General features: G+C 42.2%; 1 protein-coding gene across 3 annotated transcripts in view; it reads right to left on the reverse strand.

Moving 5' to 3' along the window:
* Positions 1–22,056, reverse strand: part of FGF13 (fibroblast growth factor 13) — a 260,995-nt gene that overhangs the window by 122,804 nt on the left and 116,135 nt on the right. The window lies entirely within an intron of this gene.

Below are 22,056 nucleotides of genomic sequence, written 5' to 3' on the forward strand. Positions count from 1 at the left end.
CGGCGGCACAATGCGTTCACTCCTCTTACTGGGAAGCAGCGCCTGGTCTTTTGTTCTCAAACCAATGCTATAAATCTCCTCTATGGCAACTATTCCTCTGTGCTTATTTTTGAACCGATATTAAAAGGACAGTTTTATGGCGTGCATTAATAGAGCATAAATTTTGAGATAGGCAATAGTTGTCTCTAAGAGCTCAGATACTTGCAGACTTGGAGAAGCAAATTCCTTAACCAACAGAGGGCTTTTACTGCTTGAACTAATGATTTTTCAAACTGCTGATCTAAATTAGATTGCAGTTGGTTATTAGGAGTTGAGGCTTTTGGGATTCAACAGTATATGGTGTAACAGCTCTTTTCTGTGGCTGGTGGGAGAGGGAGGACAAACTCTTATTCATGGCATAAATGTTTCACCACTGATGTCCAAGTAATAATCCTTATGGTAAAGCCAACAATCCAGTTCCTGTTGTGATTGCCATGTAAGGCAGAGATTCCCAAACACTTACACAGGCAGCAGCAGCCCAGACCTCAGCATCTACCCAGCCCCTGGGGAAGGATAATCAAATACTGGTTTTGTTTATTGTATTGGGTTTTGTTACCCCAGCAACAGTCTCAGCCAACCAAGCTACCTTGAATCTCATCCAAAGAACCCCAAACTGCTGCAGTCACAGCAGAGGCTGCAGCATAAGCACCCTCAAAGATTTCTGCCAAATCCTGAACCTACTTGGGGCATCTAATTCCTAGATGCAAATGAAGCAATGAGCAGAAGTACTCTCTGCAAAAGGCTGCGGGAGGAGCTGGAGTGCCACAGTCCTACTCCCAGGGCTTGGTCAAGCATGTGCAAGGCAAAACATCCAATCTGACTCAAGTGTGGCACCTTCTCTCTCAATAAAGTAGCAACAAACTCCACTTAAATCTGTTCCAGTTCATCCGCAGGTGGATTTCTCCTCTCCAAGACAGTGCTCCTCCCTGTTTTAGATGGATTAGTGGTAGCTATTGCACAGTTCTTTCCAATACACATTAATAAAATTCTTATTGGAGAACCAGGAGCAAAGTGAGACAAAATGATGCAGTTAAAACCCGCTTTAGGCAAAACATTTAATTCTGAATGAATTCTTAAGGTTTGCACAACCCTGCCTTCACCCCCCAAATCAAAGTAGTTCACTGATGATTTTGGATAGTGTTTTTACTTTCTGATTTGAAACTACTTTCCATTGTGATATATCTTCATTTTTAAAATAAGCAACAATTGTCTTGGAATTAAATTTGAAAGCCTGCAGCCCTTTTGACCACATTTTTTTTTTTTCAATATGCACAAGGAATTTCTAAACTTTCTGCTCTGTTGAAAAATTTTGAAATATGCTCTCTTTGGGTCAACCACACAAGATAGTTTTTTCAGATCTTCAGAAAATATTTGCAGAGAACACTCCTCCTTGACCTAAAAGAGTAATTGGATTAACTGCTAGCAGTAATAGGCTGTTATCCTCTAAAAAGACTAGCCAAGATAAGGCTGCATTTAGATCCTTGTGCATAATAAAGACAATGACATTCAACATCAAAAAATTGTTGATAAATTCTGCTAAGAATGCATCTCCTCTTTCCCCTGAGGAAAGGGCACTAACATTTCTGCACAGAGCCTTATTTCCTAGCTATTCTGGGCCCCCATCTACCACCGAAACAGCCTTCGATTAACTCTAATCTGGCCACTAGTCAGAGATGCAGCTGCCTATAACCACGATTTTACTGCGCCCACATGCAAGATCATGGTTTGGGAGAACGGCAGTTTCCTCTCCAGATGCTGCTAGGCAGTGCTGTCAGCTTTCTGCAGCTGAGCTGTGATAAAGAGAAGATCCACCACGCTCCTGCTCATCAAGGGCTACGTAACATCCACAATTTACTCTCCATTGTGCAGACCCACTGCCTTTCCCTTCCCAGACACCGGGATCTGCGGTTTTGCTATGTAAGACGTCTGCCCACTCTTATTTAACTCTGCAGCTCAGTTCACCACTTTGCTGTGCTTGCCATTGAATGAATAAATATTGCTTCCCTGCCTACTCTGAGTGGCTTTCTGCTCTTCCCATCTGCTAAAATAAACGCAAGCTGGCTGCTTTCCAAACAGGTGGGTTGCTCCATGCACCACAGCAGACAAGATAGTAATTTACAGTGTACTATTCATTTTTCTGGAGTGTGCGTATCAAGAGCAACAGGCACACAGACAGCGTACGGCAGAGCTGTAAGCACACCAGAGTGTTATCGGGGACACTTCATGGAGAAGTAAGGGCTGGCTCAAGGGAGGCAGGTCCTGCTTGGCCAGCTTCAGAAGATAACCCATCCAAATTGTACAGCCACCAAAAGATGTTGCATCTTTGGATCAAGCTCTGGCTGCCACGTAACGCACCAGCATGCATCTTGTGGATCTTTCTGCTCCAAAGAAGTGAGGAAGGGAGCCCTGTGGGTGACAGGAGGAGATGGAAGGCAACCCTGGATAGAAATGACAACTTGCTCATCACACTCCTCACTCACCCCTATCTACCGCAAAACCCACTCTGACCAACCCAATGCAGAGAATATCTCAGAGTCCCACAATGTACTACAGCAAATTTATGTTTCCCTCCATTGAGAAAGTTTGGGAGAAAACGCAAAGAATGTCACTGTTTCCAAGAGAATATCATTGCAGTGTGCTGAAAATCAGGCAAGCAGAGGAGGAGGTGGCAAGAGAACTGCTAGAAAGGTCTAGAGATGAGTGGGAAGCTTAGATTTGAGAGAGCTTGAGAGAGCTGTATTTCATTACTTATGAAATGTTAGAATGCTCTTGTACAAGGTAGCTTCAATGAGAATTTAAATATTAATCTAGCCCTATTTGGAGATAGAATAGTTTCAAATGACACAAGAAGTGGCAATGCCCGTAGCTTTTTTTCCCCCCTATTTATAGAGGACTTATTGACAACAGCAGGGCTACGGAAGGAGACACAAACTTCCCTAGTGTTGGGGGAAAAATAAAAACAACATGAAGAAAGAACTAATAGAAATCAGAATCATCTTGGAAGAGCAAAAAAAAGGAACAGTAGCCTGCAAAAGGCAACAAAATCATCAAATAAAATACTGCATCCTTCCCGGAAATCTGAAAGATGGATCAGCCATATCTCTTTGGAACAGGAGATGAGGAACAGTTCAGTAGTCTAAGACTGTTTCACAGACTCTCCACTGCTGCAGCTCTTGGGCATTTTGCTTGGAAGAAGGGGACAAGAACAGAAGCACCCTTCATGAAAGGACAGGTGACACCTCTCAATTATTTGCCTCATTTGCTGGGGATTAACAAAAGAAAGAAGGCAAGAAATGGAGTGTTTTAAAATTCAGACTCATTACAGAAAGAGCTGTTCTGAGAAATGGCCTCTGAGGAAATCTTTCAAAGCAAAGCACAGAAAACTAATCAGCAGGAGCAAGAAACCTCCGTGTGTCATGGAGAGGTGCCCAGCGTGTTCCCACGGCCCTGGGAAGCAGCAGACCCCCATACAGTGCTCTGCTTTGGCAACGCTGCCCAAAGGGGTGAGTGGCTCTGACCAGAGCTGTGTACATAGCCCCTGGCTGAACAGCTGAAAAATCCTTCCAGAAAAGGAAAAAAAAAAAAAAAATTAACCTGAAATTAACATTCTTCTTCATTTTAAGGAACCCACTGTCAATGGGTTAAAGATTAGGCTTCTACAAAATGGGTCTCTGTACATACAAACACACATGCACACAAAACATTTAATTTTTAAAACAGTCAAATGAAAGGCTGCAACATTTTCTCATAGTCTTTTATTGGACTAAAGCTTTAGTTACATCCGTCTCCATCCACAAGTGATTTCTGCAACCCCAATATTTTTTTCCAGCAAGTTCCACCACCCTGAAAAATACTATTTAGTCTCAGTGGAGTTATTTACAGGACCAAGAAAAACCTCTGCCTACACTATCATTTCTGTTTACCAGTGTATTACCCACTGCAGAAGCCACTGCTGGAACAGCTTCCCCCAGCCAGCAACTCTCCAACACCCGCATTGCCAACCCTGCGACTGAAAAATGCACCTCAAATGATTTGACAAATAGCCAGCCCTGCCCCTCCCCTGTCCCCTGTCTGGCCCGTGAAGTGTTAAATCATTATATGCACTTGAACAGCATATCGATTGAGAGCGATGTGCACCAGTGCTCACAATACCACATTCCACCCCCCTCTTTCTGAAATAAAAGGACCAAATTTCAGAAGCCTTCACTTGACAAAGGTTTAGCAATTGTACTTGAAAATATTTTTTCCCCCCTCTCTACACTTATCTAAATCCCTTCAGACATTACGTAAATCCATGTGCAATTACGCTATTGCCGTTACAACGTGTAGCTACAACGCACTTGCTGCATATACACAGAGGGGCTTCGCTTTTCACTGTTAATCGATTTAATCAGCACCGAGCCAAATTAGCAGAAGATTAAACTACCTGTTCTCCTGTTACTGTCCGCCTTAATGATCATGCTTGTAGAGTCCAGCTACATGTTCTGTGTATTGAGATCATTCTCTAACTACCCAACACTTTCTTTTGTACAGTACCGTGGTACTTCCACACTGTGGGCAGCACATCCGCTACGTACGAGCAGTGTAACAGCACCAGAATTAGAGTAATTTTTGTAAATCATGGCTTTAAATGTTATCTTACTCTTTAATGTTTAAAGTGGTATCTTTCAATTCATTGAGACAGTTGCCAGACCGTATGAAAGACAAGGCAAGGGAGGTGATCAGCGCTGGGTCAGACAGCAGGAAGGATTTCACTACCTTGCTGTGAACAGCGAAGGTGCAGTGACTTGGCTAATAACACCGACCTGAGAGATCAGGGAGCACACGAGGAGGACTTTCACTGCCCATTTATTCCAGCTTGAACAGACAGAAGTTCACAGCAGAAATTGGAACTAAATTCAGCTCAGCAAGCATGAAACTACCAGCTCCTCCCTCTCCAAGTGGACTCTGCAGGGAGATGTCTTGGCAGTCCTCTTCTTATGCCAGCCCTAAGGGTGGGTGGTGGATGAATGGGACCTTCTTGGGTCCCCAAAATGGAGAAGCCAACATACCCCCCGTGCGCGCAGCCTGGTAGTAGCATCAAGGCAGGCTGTGTAAACACAACATTGTGAGATTCTCTTGTTCCTCCCACTGTTATAGGCTGCCTTCACTCAGACAGGAGCACTGATGCCACACAGCCGCTCAATTTGCTGAGCAGGTGTGTAAGCAGTGAGGGAAGATAAACCAAGAAAGCTGCCACTGCTGGAGCTTAAGAGTACATTTGCAATGACGTCCTTGTGCCCCCAGGTGCATTGAGATGGCTGTGCACACAACCTGGAACACAAAAGTGCCAGCACTCCAGAATAAAGCTTGATACAAAAGGAATTTCACAGGATTATTCAGGTTGGAAAAGACCCTTGAGATCATCGAGTCCAACTCTCAGCCCAACTCTACAAAGTTCTCCCCTACCCCACATCCCCCAACATCTCACCCAAATGACCCTTAAACACATCCAGGGATGGTGACTCCATCCCCTCCCTGGGCAGCCTATTCCACTCTCTGACCACTCTTTCTGGGAAAAGTTTTTTCCTCATGTCCAGTCTAAACCTCCCCTGTTGCAGCTTAAAGCCATTCCCTCTTGTTCTGTCACTAATTACCTGTGAGAAGAGACCAGTATCAACCTCTGTACAACGTCCTTTCAGGTAGTTGCAGACAGTAATGAGGTCTCCCCTCAGCTTTCTCCTCCTCAAACTGAACAGTCCCAGCTCCTTCAAACGCTCCTCATGGGATTTATTCTCCAGGCCCTTCACCAGCTTTTTAATTTTTTTAAATTTCAATACTACGTGTTTGCATGCTAGCAAAACAGAGTTAAAAATCCAAGAGGTAGTGCACTTAAGCCAAACTGTAAATAACTCAGATAAGCAACTCTGCTTAGCAGATCGCTGGTCTGCTCAAAACAGTCCAGCCAGGGCCAACGTATCTTGCAGTTGTTCACGACCGAGTGACATGTTGTCACCAATGGGAAGGGCACAGTGACAAGGTCATAGAAAAGAAACAATTTAAAATCTTTTACAAACCAGCACATGTTTCCGCACAACTTAGCATGAAATTCAGATGTTGCTACAGGTGATCTCTGTTCCCCGGGTGGCTGTCGCTCCCTGAGCTTGCACAGCTACCATCCACCACCAGCTGTGGGAGACAGCTCTGCAGCAGGAACTTCTACAATGCACATAAACGTGCACTCATAAATGCTCAAGATGGAATTCATTTTCCCAGAAATCAAAAGGCAAAATGATCAAATAAGGCTGTTCTGTTAAAGCAGAAATAACTGTGGAGTTTATTGCCCTTATATATTTGTTTACACTACATTGGGTAATATGCTCACATTGGTGTTCAGCACTGTAAATGACATAAAAAATAACCCAAGGCAGCAAGCACAGCAGAGCTCCAAGAAAAAAAAAAAAAAAAATCACATTTCACATTCCAGTGCATGAAGTGAATACTGCAGTCTTCTAGCTTATAACTGTGTATCAAAGTTAGCAAAGACAAATGTCTTTCTTAGAAGAAAGATACTGCTTCGATACTGAGCTATAAATTAGCTTCTTATGTTTAGGACATCACAAGTTTATTTTAATAGAAGAAAAAGCCACTCTTTTCAAACTAAGTAAGAGCATTGCGTACTGCATATTGAAGTTGGGGAGCTACCTCTGGGGATATCACAACCACTTTTTGTATGGTTTTGAAACCATCCATATTAGAGACAAGTCACTATTTTACATCGTTATTGTATTTATGGCTACTGGGCCTTTACATAGCTCATAATAAATTAAAACTTTTTTTTTTTAACTTTTTTTTTTTTTAAGTTAAAATACCCAAGAATAAATAAAATTTATTCTGGAAGTTGGTTCAAAAACTTTAAAACATGGAAAGGACTTTTTGTTGCTGTAAATGTCTGGAACTTGTGGATTTGTACCAGCTCCAGTTAAACGGAAAAAAAATCAAGAAAAGCTTCAGAGCAATTTGCAGTAGCTGAACATTTGGTCCATCCAACTGTCAAAACAAGTGCTCGAGTATGTAGGTCCTGTAGACGCTCATTACTGAGCACTGCGCTACTTTGGACAGTTCAATTTTGCAAACCGTGTGCTCAGCGGTATTTTCACAGTTCCTAATCACCAGTGGTAGGAGTGGAGTCCTTCTATTGCTCCTTGCCCTGTATGCCACATAAGCACTTACAATATTTTAAATATTAGCCTCCGTAACTCCACTTGCATCTTAAGTGACTGCCGGAGAACACAAAATAAATTTGTAATGGGTTTTCACAGAATTCATTTAAGAAACGAGGTCACTGCAGGTTGCAAACAAATCTAATGTTCCTTTTACCTTTATATCTACTAATCTGTAACTTCCATGTTACCAATGTACTCTGCTCCAGAACTAGTCCTAAAGAGATTTTCGCAAAACTTTATGAGCATTTTAGCCCGTCTTTAACTATTCCTTTCACACCAGATACACAACTGACACAAGCTGATGTGCTCACTGTTGCATGCACCCGTTTGCCACCACACCAAAGAGAAGGGGATCAAGGCTGCAGGTAACAGACATGCTATCCTAACCCTGCAAGCCCCTATCTGCAACAGGTCCTACCTCTCACTGCCTCAGTCTCTTGGGATCAAACCCACGTGAAGCCCTCTCTGGAAGGAAGAAGACAGTGACTTTGAGCTGCTTCTCCTTGTCCTGAGCTATCATGCAGATGTGGGACTGAGGCTGTCCTGGGTGCCTGTGGATCTCCAGGCTGCTAAACACAATGATCAGAGATGACTCATTGTCACTCTCACATACATTAAATGGTTCTGTCAATTTTCTGACTTGAATTATTGCTGTAATTGTTGTGTCTCACAGCTGAGGAGCTGACACTAGGGCTGACTCAACCACCAGCGAGCTCCCGCAGCCATGCTGGGTCAGGCTGCTTGAGATGCTGGGGCTCAGACCTTGCCCTTACTCATCAGAAGTCATTCTCTCCCACCAGGTAAGACAACAAAAGAGAGCTTCCCTTGGCCATATCTGACAGATCTGTGCTAAAGTTTCTCTCCAGGAATGCTTTGCATATCATATATTAATAGAGTCTGACTAACAGCTTTAGCTTCACATCATGTCTAGACAAAGTGTCCCGCTGTGGGCAGTTGCCTGGAAGGGCACTTGAAATAGCTGTGGGTGAACAAAACAGAAACTGTGTGGAGAGCTGACACATTGTATGTTCACTGCCTCTTATTTATTTATTCTCAGAAAAGTGAAAATAATGGCAATCTGGCTGAAGTTTTAGTCAGAAAGAGGCCAAAGCCCCAATATTCATTCCTTTCAGTAGATGCCCTCAACCACCTAGAACAAAGGAAGTAGCCAGAAGACAAAAGTGAAGTAATAAAAGTTCCACAGAAGCTTTCTGAGGGTAAAAATATTAACAGGCACAAGTTGCATAAACAAGGTGTTTAACCAAGTGCTCTCCGGTGCTGAATTGCTCTCCTGAGCCATCTCTCTCCTGGGCCCAGGACTACTCTACAGTGTCCCACTACACCCTGGCTGCACTCTGACAATACAACTTTTACCCAAGCGTTAACCAGAACTCCTTAGCACCACACAGTCCATGCAGGAAAGGGACTGTCAGAACACAATTGCAAAGTCACAGTAAACTGATGCTGGTAAAGTACTGATAGCCCACCAGAGAGTCTCTACCACTGCTCAGCAACCACAGGAGTTTGCTTGCCCTTGCCACGTTTCTTGTTAGGTGAACACTGCATCTAGATATAAAACTGCATCACCGCTTTCCTTCATTTAAATGATCTGTTTAAATTGAACGCATTTAACTCCCTTTCAGTGCCTTTTATTATCCTCTAACATGCTGTGGCACAATTACAGCTTTAAATATTTACTTGACATTATCTTGCATCTGGCAAATGTATTCTGATTCTCCCAAGTAAGTCCCATGCAGGATTAAGTTATCCACTGGTCTTTGCGCAGTGTGATGGATCTCATTTATTTTACTACTGCAATTCTCTCTGATTCAAGCCTGCAAAGTCTAAGAAGTTTTCCAATGATTATGTTTTGACAGATGAGATTGGCGGAAATCAGACTAATTTCTAAGTTTCTATAAAAGTCTTTTTTTCTTCCATTAGGATTTCTCAGTTTCCACGCTATTCAAACCCATATAAAGCCTGGCTATTATTCTGTTAGTGCTGTCAATTCGCCTGCATCTGCTCAGTTTGTTCTCTTTCTTATTGTTAATTAACTATTTCATACTGCAAATTCCCATTTTTAAGATAAGGTGCTGTTGTCATAATAGCCCTGTAAGTGAATCATTAATACTACAATGCATTCGTAAATAACACATTACAAGAGTTAAAATAAATACTTTTTTATAGCTGTTGCAACCCGATTGGCCCACATGTAACAGAAATTGTGCACCCATGAAATTAAACTGAATAAAAAAATTTAATTTTCAAAGCTTTAGTTCTCTGAAAAAGTTACTGCCTCTAACTCTTTTTGGTCAATGTTATTTTATTTCTGATCCAAAAATAGAAATTAGAATACCAAAATAAATAAAAATGACAGCCTCTGGGTAAAGAACTGAAGTAATGAAGGGCAACTGAATTTCACTGAAGGCTTGGCAACCTCAGCAGTGGGAAGGAGAGAGAAAGAGAAAAGAGGGAGGAGAAAAGCATGCACAAATATCTGCTAGTGAATATGTGGCAAGATAACAGAATTCTCAGACAAATCTTCAGTAAAACTTTCCAGAGACAACTTCTCCATTAATTTCTTCATGAGGGTTCACAGGCTGTTTCCTGGGGACCTTCTTAGTGTTTCAGAGATCCAAGCAGCAGCCCATAAGCCTGCCCAGGAGCTCCAGGAAACTAGAGCCACCTGTATACCTGGCAGCTCCTCAAGTCCTGAAATCCACCCCAGCTCTTCATCCTTTGCAGTGACCCTGCAAAGCCAGTGTGGGCAGAACCAGTGCCTGGGCAGAAGCGATACAGCCCTGACCACATCATCTCCTCCCAAAGGCAAGGTCAGGTAGGAGGAAAGGGACCACAAGAGAGGTTTTGTCCCTCTTCTGCACAGGGCAAGGGCAGAGGGTCTGCATGGATCTGTGACCATAATCTCATGAGCTGGGAGAGAGGGTGAGAGGCTGGTGTGATGAGACATACAATTTAACCTCACTGCTGGCAGCGACACCCACGCTGGAAGCGAGCAACCTAAAGGGCCTCACAAGCAACGGGACACATCTTCAGGATGAGAATTAAAAAGCAAGGTCCTGACCACCAATGACCTCCACAGCATTTTAGAACAGGGAAGGCAAAATACCAAGTGTGGTTCATCATTAAGTGCATCTCCACATTCCTCCCTCCTGGAAGAGGAGCAAATGCAACTGTGCTTTGATTTGATGCCACCAAGCCTTCTGCAATTAGTTCATCTGTGCTGTCAAATAACCGTCTGATAACGGAGGGCTCTGTGCAGACCCCTGGGTACATCCAAACAGGCTGGACTGACATTTGTAAAGGCTAAGAGTGCCCATTGTTGTGTTGTTCTCTCTGCCTTTACGCGGGTTTCCATGCCCATGAAAAACACACCTCCTTCTGGTAATCACCCCCCATCCCGCTAAGGACACGTACCTAATGAGCAACAGTGACAAAATCCTATCTCACTGCAAGCTTCGGGTGCATTTTCACAGCCCCATGAGAAGCAACAGGACTTTAACTTGATCTTAAAGCCCATGTGTAAGTTAAGACAATCTATCTGCTAACTGATTACAACCACAAAAAAAGGCCAGAACAGTTGGGAACTGGGTGCCCTATGGGCCCAGACTGACCAGCGTGAAGAGTCTGCACAACCTTCTCCCTTCCAGCAATTCAACATGGATGTTGCACAAAGTCAGGAGAACATTTTAAACATTTCTATCAGCCCTTCTGCTCCAATTCAACTTGGAAGGACTAAAGAGTCCCCCTGCTTTCACCACACTCCCTTTGCCCCTACCTCTCCATCGCAGGTATGCTGCTGTGGGAATCGCCTTGTCGTAGCCCCGACAGCAGGTTCTGCTCTGTGCACATTCCTACAGCACTGCTTAGTTATTTTTGCATTTGCTTGCCACGAAGAAACTCAGCCAACAAGAAAAAGGGGAGGAGGAGTTGCCCAAGAACAATTTTGTCTGTTTTCTACAAAAGTAAAAATTCAAAAGGACACTTCTTCCCCCCTAAGTTGAAATAATTAGAAAAGTCCACATTTTTTGGCTGACCCAACTTTATTTTTAGTAAAACACTTTGTAAAATGCCTCCCTGATTTCTCCTGAATGGCCTTTAAAACACTGGCAGTTCAGTCTGCTTAGTCAGCTCTACACGCAGAAAGCTATTAAAACCTGAGTCTTAATAACTAATCTCTCATAGCCACTCACGCCTGTCCCACAGAGCAGCAACATGACACGTAAGAGCTGTTCCCAGCACTGGCTGCTGCATGGGCAACATTTAAATTTCCTTCATACCTAAACCAAACAAGATTTTAATTTTATTTTTGGCTCACTCTTTATCGCAGGGCTAATAAGTCCTAGCCAGATAAGGCTCCTGCAGGCTATCCGAGGCTAAATTACCTAAACGCACACCTCCAGCTCACAGTGTTTTGCTGTTGGTGCTTCTGGCATATGGAGAGTTTAGATGAAAATGAGCAAATACTGGGTAAAAACTATTCCAGAAAAAGCTGAATATTTATGCCTTGTACACAGAATCCTGACTGGCAAGTGAATGCTTTAGGTAGAGATAAAAGGAGTGACAGAAGAATAACTTTTATTTATGCAGTCTACATTTAATGAATGCATCAACATTTGCAGATGATTAGGGCTAACCTAAGTGCTTTGTTGTTCCTGTTGCAATTCTGACGGGTTTGGACTTTATTTATTCTTTTTTCTTCTTTTTTTCCTCCCCCCGTAGTTGCAACTAAATATAATTTTGCCTTTGCAAAGGCCTATTTCCATTTATAGAATCCAGATGACAGGCTGGGGACGATATTTTCCTAGCTGAGGCATCTGCCTCCTTGACAGAGGGAGAGATAATCACGTTGGGTGAAACAGGCTCGGCGTCTGTGACAAGCTTAAGATGTCAGAAATGAGAGCATTGCGTCTTGTCCCTCTGGATATTTTTTTCTTGAGAAATTTAGCCACATCTCATGTGAAACGCAGCCAGCTTGCAGTGCTGCTCTGCCGCCAGCAACTGAGAGGGGGAGGAGGGAGGGAGGCAGGGGACCGCTTCGCTTCTGAGGCTGCCACAGTTTCTATTTAATTGCTCGCTTATTTATTTAATTATGGCAGCAACAAGAACTTCTGGTCAAGCTGCCAGCATGCCTTCCTTGAAACTATTTGCTGCTCTGAAATTACTTTTGCTGAACAATCCTCCTTCCCTCCTGGATCTCCACCAGGAGTAGCCAGAGCACAGAGCAGCCCCATCCTCTTCTGCATCCCCATCAAGAAGCACCAAGATGTCACAGCTGACTGGAGCCACCTTGCTCCAAGGCAGCAGAGGCAGCAGGCCCAGGGTACAAAGGATTTGCAAAGGGACTGAGTCTGGAGAAGCATCTCCAGGTGGATTGAGTCCTTAGATCCAAGCAAATGCCTCCATGGCACATATCACTGCCTACTGGATCAGCACTAACCTACAGCACTTCCCCCCTCCACACTGATAAAGTTCTGCTTGTTAAATTATAGATCAAACGCTCTGCAGTCACAGGTCAGATTATGCTGATCAAATTAGTCAGCTCAAGGTGCTACTTTTCTTTTGAGATGGGCCATTTGATGCGGTAAAACGCCACCAAATTCACCTTTCTGAAAGCAGATTCCTCTTCACTCTCACAACTAACTTTTTCTTGCCAGACGCTTAATGTAAATGCTAGCAAATCATGGAAGATTTCAGACAGATGTGCCACCTTCAGTGGTATATACAAGAACAAGGAAGATTCTTGAATTCAAGAGTAACTTTAAGCCATAAGTGATTGCTCAATGCAGATGACTGTTAGTATAAATATTTTAATAAATGTTCACCAGGGGATTTTTTTCTAGAGAAGGATGTTTTCCTTGAATTGGTGTTTAAACTACTGTTTTGTAAAAACTTAGACTATATCATAAAGAAGCTCCCTCAGCCTGTCCTAACAGGAGTGCAAGTAGCACTCTTCACAAAGTTTCGAGCTAATGAGACTACGAAAATGCGCTTTTTTTTTTTTTTTTGCAACATTATTTCCTAAGAAACTCATAAATGGGCCCTGACTCAGAACAAATCAAAAACTGCCATAGAAAGTAAATCTGCTGAAACTATAAAATGTCCCTTGACTCCAACACTTCCATTCCCTTTGCAGCAAAAAATATCAAAAGCCAGAAATGTCACTACATAAAAGATACATAAGGTGATACTAACAGTTTCTGCAATACACACACATACTCTTCGGCAAATATAAGCTCTAGTCCAATACAGTTACTCAACGTCTGTAGAGTAACCAACTAACAGATGAAAGTGTTCCTTTTAGAACACATCAGGCAACTTAGACTAGCAAACAGTGCCACAGGCAGCATACGGCTATTATTTGACCAGCTATAATCTATTTACTTTCCTGCAAGAATGTACTTAGTGTGTAAATGCTAAGACAGCAGATGAAATTCCATCTGAATTGACTGAAGCCAAGGTAACAGCCCCCCAGTCCACCTCCACCCCTGGCCTGGCTACCCACTTCCCATTCTCTGGTGGTCACATCCCTGCAGAAACCCAGGAGGACCAAGGTGACAGCAGAGAAAAACAGAAGTGTTAGCAGCAGATTTTGGAGAAGAGCAAGATGATGCGAAAAACCGGTTTCTTTTTGCCAGAGCTACCTAAGTAATGCAAAACTCTAGACTCCTCACCAGTCCTTCCCTACTACAGTCACTACTGTTTCCCCTTAAGGAGTCCTCCTCCCTACTCTTGCTTTATTTTGGTACCAACTTTTTTGTCCTTTACTATGGATCCTGTAACATAACAGACTCTCACAACATTTGCCTTGTTCTGACACTTAACTAGCAGCTTCTGCAGGAAGAACAGACTGCTGTACTGCCTACCACAGAGATTTCTATAAACAATATCTTTTCATCTCCTCAGGTTTTCAGTGCAATATTTTAGAGGTTAATTTGAGCTCTGCACATTACTAGTGGTCTATATTCACCAACTTAATTACAATCTTATTACCTCATTATGGCTAAAGGAAAAGGTCCAAAAACTACCCTTGGAAGCACACATTCAATTGCTACTCCAGTCCTCCTCCTCCACTCCAAGAGGATTTAAGTCCAAAGCTCTACAGTTGTGAAGATGAAGATGTGAAATATGTTTGAAAAATGTGCCAATCATTTTTCACGCTCTCTTCATCATTCAGCAAAGGATGACAGCAGAGCAATCTAGTAAGAGACCTTTACAGTTTCTAGTCCTTTTCCGTGATATAAATTTGTAAGATCTGCTGTGTTGTTTTCTACCTTGTCCCTTTGGCTTAGACCAGTGAATACACTCACTGTAAAGTGTGTATTAAGCACAGCACACAGTCGATGGGGGGACCTTTGCTGAGGCACCAACACAGCCAAGTGCTTAAACATGCAGACTTTTCCTGCAAAAGGTACATGCATAGATACAGTCATAAAGATACTTATATATACTTTTTTTTTTTTTTAAGATAGATAGATATCTCTTAACACTATAGCTACTTAACAAAAGAAAACATCATGATTAAGAACACGGTCAGATCTTCCAGTCTTCTTTAAAGACAGTGCAAACACAGTGGATTAATCTGGGCTGTAACATGCAGTTGTAGTTTAGGCACAACAGCTTGTGAATAAAAGAGGGGTGGTTGTGCTTGCTTTTTACTTGAAAGAGGTTATTATTTGAATCTTGAGACTTTCAGCCAGCAACATCCACCACCAGATGTTCACAGACCTGTACAAGCACACGCACACATAAACGTGAAGAAGTTCATGTTTGACAAGTTGAATTAGAAAAGATTTTTAATGTGTCCTTGCCCTATCACTAACATCAGGGAAAGAATGCTGGAGTGACCAAAGTAAGGACAGCGTAAAAATTGCGTTTGTACACATATCCTACTGGATTTTACATGTCGCTTTGTACTTCTAACAGTTGAAACTGTAGAACAACACCAGCCCTTTCTAAAATTTATAAACAGACTCCAAAAAGAGGGAAGCTCCATCTATAAACTCCTGCGGTAGGATTGCTTCTCATTTGCAATACACTCAAAATCAATTCAAAACCATTCAGTACAGATCAGCACATAGTAGAAAGCTGTATTTAGAATTATCTAGATTGACAAGTGGGAAACACTCTTCAAGAAAAGCTGAAAAATAATAAAGGAAAGAAAATCAGCAGAAGAAGAGGCAAAATGATCAGACACCAAGGGTAGACAAACTGCAAAGACAAACTTTCCAGTTTATACACAGCATATATAAGTGGCTGGGTGGCTGCCCAGGTTTCGATATATTATATGACAACAGGATGTCCAAGAAGACCTACAAAGATGCTACAGCCCCATGGAAACAATCCCTTGTACTATATATGGATTTATGCCCAAACTACAGTGTAGGTTTTTTATCTCCATTTCTTCTGTTATTACCACAGTTAAAATGTTTGGCCCCACAAAATTAACATAGCAAAACCAAAACCAGACAACAGTAACCCTATCTCCATCCTCTAGACAAGTCTAAATGAAAACCAGTTTTGATGAAGTTACTTAAACTTTTTTTCCTTTCAAATCATTCCCACATTCTAACCATGACAGGATCACCTAATTTACATTAAGTGCCATTTTAAACCAACCTCCCATCCCAGAGACAGCCAGATTCACAGATGACATGTGCAGTGGTATATTTGTTAGGAAATTTTTTTGGTCTTGTTCTCAGCTATTTTTAGGTTACACAGGAAGCATCTCCTCGGGGAACTGCTTTCAACTGGTCACCAAAGGAGGGCCCACCTTCACCCTCCCCACACGGAGCTGCATGCTGCCAGAGGTGCACGAGGACAGGAGTTCTGCCTACACTTTGTTTCTCCACTTCCCCTCCCAAAAGTGCTATTCTTCCCAGCAACCCTATCAATAAACGCTCTCACATGACTCTGAAGGGAATGGAAGAAAAGCAACCTTCCAAACCATGCTAGATTTTAGGGTGCAAGGACTTTTTTTTTTGAGAGACACAGGCAGAACAAATATGTATTGTATAAGCACGACGGAGCGCAAAGGCTTGCTGCAAGTCAGGGAGCAGAGATGCATGGAGAGGCACCTACGGGGAGTCTGGTGAAAAGGGACAAAACATCAGAGGGGAAGTGGTGAAGTGCTGATTTGAAATGTTTTAGTGGTATACTCTTGCAAGAGCATGCACTTACTCGACAGAACAGTCCTAAAAGATGATTCAACATGTGTTTTGCTCTTCAAACATGCCACAGCCAGTCCCTCCTCCCATCCCACTACATTCCCTCTGTCTAGTGCCACGAGAAGGGAGTTGATGGCTATGCCAAAACCTGAGTCCCGGGGCTCATGAGATTTATCATGTCCCATTCACCCTCCTCATTGCAAGGCAATAAAACCAACACACACAGTCTGGGAGGGAAGCTGTGATCAAGTCTAAATTATCAGAATTCTGTGGATCTGGTATGGACCACAGAACATAGTTAGGGAGGATGTTTCTTTCTTACTGTACTCAGATCTACTCCTTGTTATCTGCCAGCAATTTCACAATTAAAACAGAGATCACAAAAATATTAATAAACCACAACTAGCTTGCCCATTGCCCAACCAGGAACAGATTGGTAATCTGTTTCCCAAGTATATTTGCACGCTGTTTTTTGCATAGTTTGACCACCCAGGTGAATGGCAAGTTTTAATAACTATCAGCATGTTTCAGTATGCACCTCAACCTATGGCACAGCTCAGATGTTAAGATCTGTGCTGGGGACTCATTCCCTGGATGTCATGAAAACCCTGCAAGCCAATTACAGAAGCAAATAAATTATTAAGAGAAAGAAGTGACAGCTCTGTGAATTGATGCAGATCCTGGTGTGAATCTAGGTTGTTACTGACAGCAAGTTATTGTTCAGTAGGTGATTGGTAATACATAAGAAATGAGAGTTTGGTCTTGTTTTGAATAACCCCCTCACCAGCCACAGAACGAATAAGCAACACACAAGTCAGCTTCATCAGGGTTTTGGTGGCTGTTCATTTCTTCAGTCTGCTTTGGACAAACAACCAAGCCCAGTTACCTCTGCCCTTACTCTGTCTCAGAAGTTGACGTTCCAGCACCCATCCTTTCAGCTGCTTTGATGCCCGATGCAGAGTCTCCTCCCCCACCCCTGAGGTGTCCTGCCACCATCTTCTTCCCATCTCCAGCCCCACTCCATGGGCTGCACCCCTGGAAACAGCCTGGCAGCAACCAAGGCAGATCAAGCCTTGCACCCACGTGCTCCTTCCTTAAACCGTTTTTTTGTTCTCTCACACCTAGGTAAAATTAAAGCTTGCAAACGTCTACTGCTGTCCTTGGCACTCTTGACATCTATGTATTTTTTTGTTTGTGTTTTCTCCTTTCACTCTTTTTCTCTGCATCTGACACAGGACTTGTCAGAAAGGACGTAAGTGGGAGAAAGCACTTGACAGAAGATGAATTAAAATATTCAAGGAAAACTTCTCCTACAGTAAAGCAAAGTTTCCAGCCCAAGATTCCTCCTCTTCTCGAAGGATATATTTTTTTCTCATTGAAGTCTTTCCAAGAAAACAGACCCTAGCCACAAAGCATGTACTTAGCTGCACACCTAGGGTGCTGCAGAGCAGAACAAGAGAGACAGAGGAAGAGAGCAAAAGAGGGAAAATATTGTTTTAAACAGCTGTGAATCTATGTCAGCTCCCTGTAAAATCACTAGAAACTTTTCCATCTAATATAACGGGCCTGGCCTGTGCTCCCAGAGCGCAAACCAACCTGTGTCCTTCTGATCTGCTGAAATACCTGTTTCTTTCATCAGGGTAATTTGCTGCCACTCCAGGACTGCTACTTCTCCCTCCTTCTCCTACATGTTATCAAGTAAGACAGCTCATGTAAGGGCAGATATCATAGTCTGTCAAGATGTAAAAATCATATTCCGCCAAGATGTAAAGAGGTTGTTATGAAAACTTATGATCCCCTGTTCTCTCTGGCCCTACAAGAGATTGCTTCATATGCAGCAACAATATCAGCTGGTGCATCAGGGGGAAAATATCTTTGCTAATTCAAGGGTGGAAAGGATGGAATAACCCAGGAAGGCTCTTTGGGTTGAGATGTTCACCATGCTCCTGGAGTTAATGAGAAGCTTGTGTTAGAGTCTATAGCTAAAGTTGATCCTTTAATACAACATATCAGCTAACAAGCATGAGACCAAAGACCTTGGGATGAAAAGAGAAATCTGCATGTCTCCTTCTTAAAATATTAATGACGTGATTAAACTTACAAACCTGACTTAACCTGAATACTCTTGAGATATCACATTTATACCAGAACCTCAGACAAGTATACTTCCAATTAAAAATCCGTATGTAAAAGTTCACATATATACATTGGTATGCATATATCCACACATACCTCAACCTCTGCACTAGTCTCGTGCATCTTTCTGATGGTGCTGTGTCACCTACTCTATCACCTTCACATGCTCTGTTTCGAAACATGCACAATTTTTCACATTTCCTATCCTCCTCTTCCAGAAGTGGAAGAGACCTCTCAAATATAATTTCAGCTAGCAACAATCCCAGTATCAATAGTGCTGCCCTGAAAGTCAGTAGATAGAAACCTGAATGTGATTTTCCAGCATCTATAGCGTTCCCTTCCATAAGATCATTAAACTGCAGGCTCAGAGTTACACAGTTTATATCATGTCTGTTTGCAAAATTCCAAACAGTTGAATTGTGATTCATTATCTGTCATTCTCAGTCAATATATCATGTCTAGCAAATACTGATTTATGTGTAAGATTACAGACTTTGCAGTTGTATTTTCCAACACAGCTATTCAATAATAGCAATGATAACCAAGAACTGATAAGCAATTTTTCCAGTAGACACAAATTAATCTTTGCTAATTTGAACCTAAGTGACTCTAAAGTTTCATGACTCATTTCCACATGCAAAATTGCAGGTGTTGATTTGGGGGTTTTGTCACATTATTCTTCTTTTCTCCCCACATCTTCTCCTTTGATTATTAACTTCTTTGATGGTTTCTCATGCTTCCATTTTATGTGATTTATATATTTGGTAAAAATGCAGATTTCCCTTCTCCATCTCTGCAAGTATCTTTTGATTCTCTTGCAAAGTACTTTCTCATCTGTTAAAGTTTCCCAATGCATCCTCCTGTGTGACGTCTGCAAATCCAAAACCGACATCCTACTTCGCAAAACAATTTCAGAATGACTGTCCAAAGCAGTCAGGCAGCACCTCACATGCCCTCACCCAAAGGAACGATCTTCCCACCAGCTGCTCTGCACGTGCCTTGCCTCAGAGGTTTCTTTTCACAGCCTTTATACCTTTTTACCTCAGCTCTCACACAGACTGTGGTACCAATGTACTAGCTACCAGCATGTAAAAATGTATTTTCACTCATCCGGGTAAGACATGGTTTTGCCTACGTGAATTTGTGACTTGGTACGAAGTGGCTCTGTTTGTACTCTGCAACTGCAGGGTGGATTTCTGCTTTCTTTGGAGCTCAGTGCTGCAAGTTCATCTGCTGCAGCACCGCCTTGGTTTCCCCACTAGAACTTGTGGACTGATTTGAGGAGACTGCTTGGCAGTAAATTAAATTGTCCGTTGAGGTTTTGTTTGTTTCTTTGTTTTTATTTTAAACATTGTCATGATTTTCTACTGACCTGCCCAGTTTTGAGTCTCTGATATTCATTATAATCTCATTTCAAATTAGGGATCCTACATGCCCTCCAAAATCCCATCTGATTCAGGAGTATCAAAGTTCATGTTTGAAAAGGGAGTTCTTCAATTGTTTGTTGGTTTTTTTTTTTTTTAATTGATGCTTTTGAACACTTCAGTCACTTCAGCAGTGATTCTATTCTTTAAATCTCAATGTATAGTCAGATAATGGCTTGGTTTTCCCACTAACCATAGGTTGTTCAACAATTCTAATGCCTCAGGGTCAGTACAATAAAGAAAAATACCTTTTGCTCACTGTCATTCTCAGGATCTCCATCAGCTTCACGAAGGGGGTTACCAGGCACCCTCCATTTATCCTCCACAGTTTTGCAGTCTGCACTGCATTCTCAGAATTACTACTGCATTTTGTCATTTGTTATCTTTCCCTATTGGAGGTTATTACATTCTACTTCTAGTATCACATAGTATTTTTAATAACAGCCAGTGAAAACTCTGTGCTATCGCATGTAATCAAGAGAACACTACTCTAGGTAAGTCAGAAATTAAATAATCAAGAAAGGACAGTTCTCTATAGGACTCTCCATACCACAATTCAACAAAACCAAAAAAACACGCTAAATTACACAATAATAATAATAATAATAATTTTAAAAAGCAATTAAGAGCTTCCAGTGTTGAATAGTTATAGGTTTTGCCTTGACTGGACAAAAGATAAACCCTGTGCTAGCTGACACTTTATCAACTAAAAATAAAGCTGATGTGATGGAAGGTGACTATCCTAACCTTGCACCATACCACGCCAAGATAAAAACCATCCACGTAAAGCCTCTGCTTTGGTAAGTCACCACGTGTGCAGAAAAAAACGTGGGTTTTTTCCTTGAGGGCAGACTGGCTTCAGCCTGGCAGCGCTGTGCAGCTACCACACGCATGGCTCCTGCTGCCCAGAGGAGGGATGGGATGCCTGACCTGACCATGGGCAGGGCTGTCTTTGCTCAGAACCTTTAGCTCACTGCCATTAAAATTAAGAGAGACACTGCTGATCTGAAATGGCCACCCTCTGTTATATGTGCAGAGCCAGCACCCTCACCCTTGGGATTGTTAGATTCACACCTATCCGTTGCTACTTGTTTGTTTTAATAAGAGAAAGGATCACACACAGTGATCACACAGAGGCAAATTTAAATTCAAATTCTGCTATTTCATGTCACTGTACAATAGGGCAAGCAGTTGTTTGATTTGGTTTCAAGTAAAGCAGGCTAGCAAACTTCCTTCCAAGCCATTAATTCAGAAATGTAATAAGGCTAACACAACTGCACTGACTCATTAAAGCAATTTGATGTAAGCTGCACTCATTAGAGCAGCTACCATCTATATTCCTATGACTGCAGCCTTGTTTTCAGACACCATCAGAGATGACCTGCTGTGCCAAATGCCTCTTCTGTCTCAGGAAAACTTCAGAGAAATGGCAAAATGGGAAAACTGGATTTGCTCAGGCCTTAAAATTCATTCAAACACAAGAATATTATAACATCCTTCATCCAGGAAAAGGTTATTTCAGTAGATGAGAAGGGAAATTCTACAACATACAGAGAGTACTGTGAAGATAGTCATGCAGGACATAAGTTTACAGATAAAACTGATAAACTCCCTCCTGTATTTGGTAGAAACGATGGTTTAAGAGTACAGGAAACAAATATAGAAAAGACAAATTATGAGTGTGCCACAGCAGAAATAATAACAACCAACCTGTGACCTTGGGATGCAGCCCAGGCTATCTGTTAGTATAAAAACCAGCGGAGAGCTGGAGAGAGGGCTCTTGCCCACAGGTAAGGAGAAAATTCTTTCTGTGCTTAATAAAATAAAAAGTATGCCAAGAGAAGGTACAAAGACAATCAAGGCGGCATTTAGCCTTTAATCAGGGACCTTTACAGGTGTTACCGTCATCAAGTTTGGATTAAACTTGAACTAGATCAACCCATTTCAGTAACTGGAAGTGAAGCACAAAATCCTTGAGTAAGACTAATTCTGAGTCTTCCATCAGAGAAATTAAATAGCTTAACACAAAACAGCTCGTATTCTCTTACCATACTTCAACCCCCCCCC

The sequence above is a fragment of the Athene cunicularia genome (assembly GCF_003259725.1).
Source record: "Athene cunicularia isolate RWA chromosome 4 unlocalized genomic scaffold, athCun1 chr4_part3, whole genome shotgun sequence".
NCBI classification, from domain to species: Eukaryota; Metazoa; Chordata; class Aves; order Strigiformes; family Strigidae; genus Athene; species Athene cunicularia.